The sequence below is a fragment of the Salvelinus fontinalis genome, chromosome 31 (assembly GCF_029448725.1).
Source record: "Salvelinus fontinalis isolate EN_2023a chromosome 31, ASM2944872v1, whole genome shotgun sequence".
NCBI lineage: Eukaryota > Metazoa > Chordata > Actinopteri > Salmoniformes > Salmonidae > Salvelinus > Salvelinus fontinalis.
The window spans coordinates 14,476,722-14,484,122 of NC_074695.1; positions in this window are offsets into that span (position 1 = coordinate 14,476,722).

Sequence of the window (7,401 nt, forward strand, 5' to 3'; positions counted from 1 at the left end):
TGCTGTTTTCAATCAGAATCTCAGCGATCACTGCCTGATTGCCTATATTCGCTAGGGGTCAAACGAACACCCCCTGCGAGCAGACCTTTCTAATCGACCTGGCCCGGGTATCCTGGAAGGATATTTACCTCATCCCGTCAGGTGAGGATGCCTGGTCATTCTTTCAAAGTAATTTCCTCACCATCTTAAATGAGATATAGAACTAAGAACAGATATATCCCTTGGTTCACTCCAGACCTGACTGCTCTTGACCAGCACAAAAACATCCTGTGGCTGACTGCACTAGCATCAAATAGTCCCCGCGATATGCAACTTTTCATGGAAGTCAGGAAAGCAAAGGCTAGCTTTTTCAAGCAGATATTTGCATCCTGTAGCTCTAACTCCAAAAACTTTTGGGACACTAAAGTCCATGTAGAACAAGAGCACCTCCTCCCAGCTGCCCACTGCACTGAGGCCAGGTAACACTGTCACCACCGATAAATCCACCAAAATCAAGAATTTCAATAAGCTTTCTCTAAGGCTGGCCATGCTTTCCTCCTGGCTACCCCAACCCCGGCCAACAGCTCCGCACCCCCCACAGCTACTTGCCCAAGCCTCCCCAGCTTCTCCTTCACCCAAATCCAGACAGCAGATGTTCTGAAAGAGCTGCAAAACCTGGACCCGTACAAATCAGCTGGGCTAGACAATCTGGACCCTCTCTTTCTAAAATTATCCGCCGCCATTGTTGCAACCCCTATTACCAGTCTGTTCAACCTCTCTTTCGTATCGTCGTAGATCCCTAAAGATTGGAAAGCTGCTGCGGGCATCCCCCTCTTCCAGGGGGTGACACTCTAGACCCAAACTGTTATAGACCTATATCTATCCTGCCCTAACTTTCTAAAGTCTTCGAAAGTTAAGATAATAAACAGATCACCGACCATTTTCGAATCCCACCGTACCTTCTCCGCTGTGCAATCCGGTTTTCGAGCTGGTCACGGGTGCACCTCAGCCACACTTAAGGTACTAAACGATATAACCGCCATCGATAAAAGACAGTACTGTGCAGCCGTCTTCATCGACCTGGCCAAGGCTTTCGACTCTGTCAATTACCGTATTCTTATCGGCAGACTCAACAGCCTTGGTTTCTCAAATGGCTGCCTAGCCTGGTTCACCAACTACTTCTCAGACAGAGTTCAGTGTGTCAAATCGGAGGGCCTGTTGTCCGGAGGGCCAGTTGACAGTGCATGTCAGAGCAAAAACCAAGCCATGAGGTCGAAGCAATTATCCGTAGAGCTCCGAGACAGGATTGTGTCGATGCACAGATCTGAGGAAGGGTACCAAAAAAGTTCTGCAGCATTGAAGGTCCCCAAGAACACATTGGACTCCATCATTCTTAAATGGAAGAAATTGGGAACCCCCAAGACTCTTCCTAAAGCTGGCTGCTCGGCCAAACTGAGCAATCGGGGGAAAGGGTCCTTGGTCAGGGAGGGGACCAAGAACCTGATGGTCACTGACAGAGCTCCAGAGTTTCTCTGGGGAGATGGGAGGAACCTTCCAGAAGGACAACCATCTCTGCAGCACTCTACCAATCAGGCCTTTATGGTAGAGTGGCGAGACGGAAGCCACTCCTCAGTAAAAGGCACCTGACAGCCTGCTTGGAGTTTTCCAAAAGGCACCTAAAGGACTCTCAGACCATGAGAAACAAGATTCTCTGGTCTGATGAAACCAAGATTGAACTCTTTGGCCTGAATGCCAAGCGTCAAGTCTGGAGGAAACCTGGCACCATCCCTACGGTGAAGCATGGTGGTGGCAGCATCATGCTGTGGGGATGTTTTTCAGCGGCAGGGACTGGGAGACTAGTCAGGATTGAGGGAAAGATAAACAGAGCAAAGTACAGAGATCCTTGATGAAAACCTGCTCCAGAACACTCAGCACCTCAGACTGGTGCGAAGGTTCACCTTCCAACAGGACAACGACAGTAAGCACACAGCCAAGACAACGCAGGAGTGGCGTTAGGAAAAGAGCGGAGTGGCTTCGGGACAAGTTTATGTATATTTGTAAACAACAGCTTGTGCACGATATCTAAGTCTCGAGGTTTTGCTTGCCTGATGTAGAGTTTCTCATGATAAGCTGTATAAGCTGTAGACCACACTATCTAACGAGAGAGTTTTCATCTATATTCTTTGTAGTGGTCTATTACCACCACAAACCGATGCTGGCACTAAGACCGCACTCAATGAGCTGTATATGGCCATAAGCAAAAAGGAAAACGCTCATCCAGAGGTGGTGCTCCTAGTGGCCGGGGACTTTAATGCAGGGAAACTTAAATATGTTTTACCTAATTTCTACCAGCATGTTAAATGTCCAACCAGAGGGAAAACTCTAGACCACCAGTATTCCACACACTGAGACGCATGCAAAGCTCTCCCTCGCCCTCCATTTGGCAAATCTAACCATAATTCTATCCTCCTGACTCCTGCTTACAAGTGAAAATTAAAGCAGGAAGCAGCATTGACTCGGTCAATTAAAAAGTGGTCAGATGAGGCAGATGCTAAACTACAGGACTGTTTTTCTAGCACAGACTGGAATGTGTTCCAGGATTCTTCCGGTGGCATTAAGGAGTACACCACATCAGTCACTGGCTTCATCAATAAGTGCATCGATGACGTCGTCCCCACAGTGACTGTACGTACATATCCCAACCAGAGCCATGGATTATAGGCAACATCCTCACTGAGCTAAAGGGTAGAGCTGCCGCTTTCCAGGAGCGGGACTCTAACCCGGAAGCATATAAGAAATCCCACTATGCCCTCCGACGAACCATCAAACAGGCAAATGATCAATACAGGACTAAGATCGAATTGTACTACACCGGCTCCGACGCTTGTCGGATGTGACAGGGCTTGCAAACTATTACAGACTACAAAGGGAACCACAGTCGAGAGCTGCCCAGTGACACAAGCCTACCACACGAGCAAAATTACTTCTATGCTCGCTTCGAGGCAAGTAACACTGAAACATGCATGAGATCATTAGCTGTTCCAGACGACTGTGTGATCACGCTCTCCGGCAGCCGATGTGAGTAAGACCTTTAAACAGGTCAACATTCACAAGGCCGCAGGGCCAGACAGATTACCAGGACATGTACTCCAAGCATACGCTGACCAACTGGCAAGTCTTCATTGACATTTTCAACCTCTCCCTGTAATACCAACATGTTTCAAGCAGACCACCATAGACTCTGTGCCCAAGAACACGTAAGGTAACCTGTCTAAATGACTACCGACCCGCAGCACTCATATCTGTAGCCATGAAGTGCTTTGAAAGGCTGGTCATGGGTCATATCAACACCATTATCCCAGAAACCCTAGACCCACTCTAATTTGCATACCACCCCAACAGATCCACATATGATACAATCTCTATTGCACTCCACACTGCCCTTTCCCACCTGGACAAAAGGAACACCTACAGTTGAAGTCGGAAGTTTACATACAACTTAGCCACATACATTTAAACTCAGTTTTTCACAATTCCTGACATTTAATCCTTGTAAAAAATTCCCTGTCTTAGGTCAGTTAGGATCACCACTTTATTTTAAGAATGTGAAATGTTAGAAAAATAGTAGAGTGATTTATTTCAGCTTTTATTTCTTTCATCACATTCCCAGTGGGTCAAAGTTTACATACACTCAATTAGTATTTGGTAGCATTGCCTTTAAATTGTTTAACTTGGGTCAAATGTTTCGGAGAGCCTTCCACAAGCTTCCCACAATAAGTTGGATGAATTTTGGCCCATTCCTCCTGACAGAGCTGGTGTAACTGAGTCAGGTTTGTAGGCCTCCTTGCTCGCACACGCTTCTTCAGTTCTGCCCACGCATTTTCTATGGGATTGAGGTCAGGGCTTTGTGATGGCCACTCCAATACCTTTACTTTGTTGTCCTTAAGCCATTTTGCCACAACTTTGGAAGTATGCGTGGGGTCATTGTCCATTTGGAAGACCCACTTGCGACCAAGCTTTAACTTCCTGACTGATGTATTGAGACGTTGCTTCAATATATCCACCTAATTGTCCTCCTCATTATGCCATCTATTTTGTGAAGTGCACCAGTCCCTCCTGCAGCAAAGCACCCCCACAACATGATGCTGCCACCCTCGTGCTTCACGGTTGGGATGGTGTTTTTCGGCTTGCAAGCCTCCCCCTTTTTCCTCCAAACATAACGATGGTCATTATGGCCAAACAGTTCTATTTTTGTTTCATCATACCAGAGGATATTTCTCCAAAAAGTACGATCTTTGTCCCCATGTGCAGTTGCAAACCATGTCTGGCTTTTTTTATGGTGGTTTTGGAGCAGTGGCTTCTTCCTTGCTGAGTGGCCGTTCAGGTTATGTCGATATAGGACTCGTTTTACTGTGGATATAGATAATTTTGTACCCGTTTCCTCCAGCATCTTCACAAGGTCCTTTGCTGTTTGTTGTTCTGGGATTGATTTGCACTTTTCGCACCAAAGTAGGTTCATATCTAGGAGACAGAACGTGTCTCCTTCCTGAGCAGTATGATGGCTGCGTGGTCCCATGGTGTTTATACTTGCGTACTATTGTTTGTACAGATGAACGTGGTACCTTCAGGCGTTTGGAAATTGCTCCCAAGGATGAACCAGACTTGTGGATGTCTACAATTTTTTTTCTGAGGTCTTGGCTGATTTCTTTTGATTTTCCCATGATGTCAAGCTAAGAGGCACTGTTTGAAGGTAGTTCTTGAAATACATCCACAGGTACACTGCCAATTGACTGAAATGATGTCAATTAGCCTATCAGAAGCTTCTGAAGTCATGACATAATTTTCTGGAATTTTCCAAGCTGTTTAAAGGCAGTCAACTTCTGACCCACTGGAATTGTGATACAGTGAATTATATGTGAAATAACCTGTCTGTACACAATTGTTGGAAAAATTACTTGTCATGCACAAAGTAGATGTCTCAACCGTTACCTGCCCCCAGGTGGTAAGGGTAGGTAACAACACATCCGCGACACTGATCCTCAACATGGGGGCCCCTCAGGGGTGCATGCTCAGAACCCCTCCCTTACTACCTGTTCACTCATGACTGCACGGCCAGACACGACTCAAATACCATCATTGAGTTTACAGATGACACAACAGTGGTAGGCCTGATCACCGACAACATCGAGAGAACCTATAGGGAGGAGGTCAGAGACCTGACCATGTGGTGCAAGGACAACAACCTCTCCCTCAAAGGACATGATTGTGGACTACAGGAAATGGGGGACCGAACACGCCCTCGTTCTCATTGACGGGCTGTAGTAGAGCATTTTGAGAGATTCAAGTTCCTTGGCGTCTACATCACCAACAAAATAACATGGTCCAAGCACACCAAGACAGTCGTGAAGAGGGCACAACAAAACCTATTCCCCCTCAGGAGACTGAAAAGATGTGGCATTGGTTTTCAGATCCTCAAAAGGTTGTTACAGCTGCACCATCGAGAGCATCCTGACGGGTTGCATCATTGCCTGGTATGGCAACTGCTCGGCCTCCGACCGCAAGGCACTACAGAGGATAGTGCGTACGGCCCAGTACATCACTGGGGCCAAGCTTCCTGCCATCCAGGACCTCTATACCAGGCGATGTCAGAGGAAGGCCCTAAAAATTGTTAAAGCCTCCAGCCAACCTAGTCATAGACTGTTTTCTCCGCTACCGCACGGCAAGTGGTACTGGAGCGCGAAGTCTAGGTCCAAGAGGCTTCTTAACATCTTCTACACCCAAGCCATAAGACTCCTGAACATCTAATCAACTGGCTACCCAGACTATTTGCATTGTGCCCCTCCCCCACCCTTTTACGCTGCTGCTTCTCTCTGTTATTATCTATGCATTGTCACTTTAATAACTCTACCTACATGTACATATTACCTCAATTACCTCGACTAACCGGTGCCCCCGCACATTGACTCTGTACCGGTACCCCCCTGTATATAGCCTCCACATTGGCTCTTTACCGGTAGTCCCTGTGTATAGCCTCCACATTGGCTCTGTACCGGTACCCCCCTGTTTTATAGCCTCCACATTGACTCTGTACCGGTACCGCCTGTATATAAACTCCACATCGACTCTGTACCGGTACCGCCTGTATATAAACTCCACATTGACTCTGTACCGGTACCCCCTGTATATAGCCTCCACATTGACTCTGTACCGATACCCCCTGTATATAAACTCCACATTGACCCTGTACCGGTACCCCCTGTATATAGCCTCCACATTGACTCTGTACCGATACCCCCTGTATATAGCCTCCACATTGACTCTGTACCGGTACCCCCTGTATATAGCCTCCACATTGGCTCTGTACCGGTACCCCCTGTATATAGCCTCCACATTGGCTCTGTACCGGTACCCCCTGTATATAGCCTCCACATTGACTCTGTACCGGTACCCCCTGTATATAAACTCCACATCGACTCTGTACCGGTACCGCCTGTATATAAACTCCACATTGACTCTGTACCGGTACCACCTGTATATAGCCTCCACATTGACTCTGTACCGATACCCCCTGTATATAGCCTCCACATTGACTCTGTACCGGTACCCCCTGTATATAGCCTCCACATTGACTCTGTACCGATACCGCCTGTATATAAACTCCACATTGACTCTGTACCGCTACCGCCTGTATATAAACTCCACATTGACTCTGTACTGGTACCGCCTGTATATAAACTCCACATTGACTCTGTACCGGTACCCCCTGTATATAGCCTCCACATTGACTCTGTACCGGTACCCCCTGTATATAGCCTCCACATTGACTCTGTACCGGTACCCCCTGTATATAGCCTCCACATTGACTGTACCGGTACCCCCTGTATATAGCCTCCACATTGACTCTGTACCGGTACCCCCTGTATATAGCCTCCACATTGAATCTGTACCGGTACCCCCTGTATATAGTCTCCACATTGAATCTGTACCGGTACCCCCTGTATATAGCCTCCACATTGAATCTGTACCGGTACCCCCTGTATATAGCCTCCACATTGAATCTGTACCGGTACCCCCTGTATATAGCCTCCACATTGAATCTGTACCGGTACCCCCTGTATATAGCCTCCACATTGAATCTGTACCGGTACCCCCTGTATATAGCCTCCACATTGAATCTGTACCGGTACCCCTGTATATAGCCTCGCTATTGTTATTTTACTGCTCCTCTTTCATTATTATTATACTTTTTTATTGTATTTTTCTTAAAACTGCATTGTTGGTTAAGGGCTTGTAAGTAAACATTTCACTACCTGTTGTATTCGGTGCATGTGACAAATACAATTTGATTTGAATGTCCTTGAAGTGCCCCAGCCAGAGCCCGGACTTGAACTCGATTGAACATCTCTGGAGAGACATGGAAAT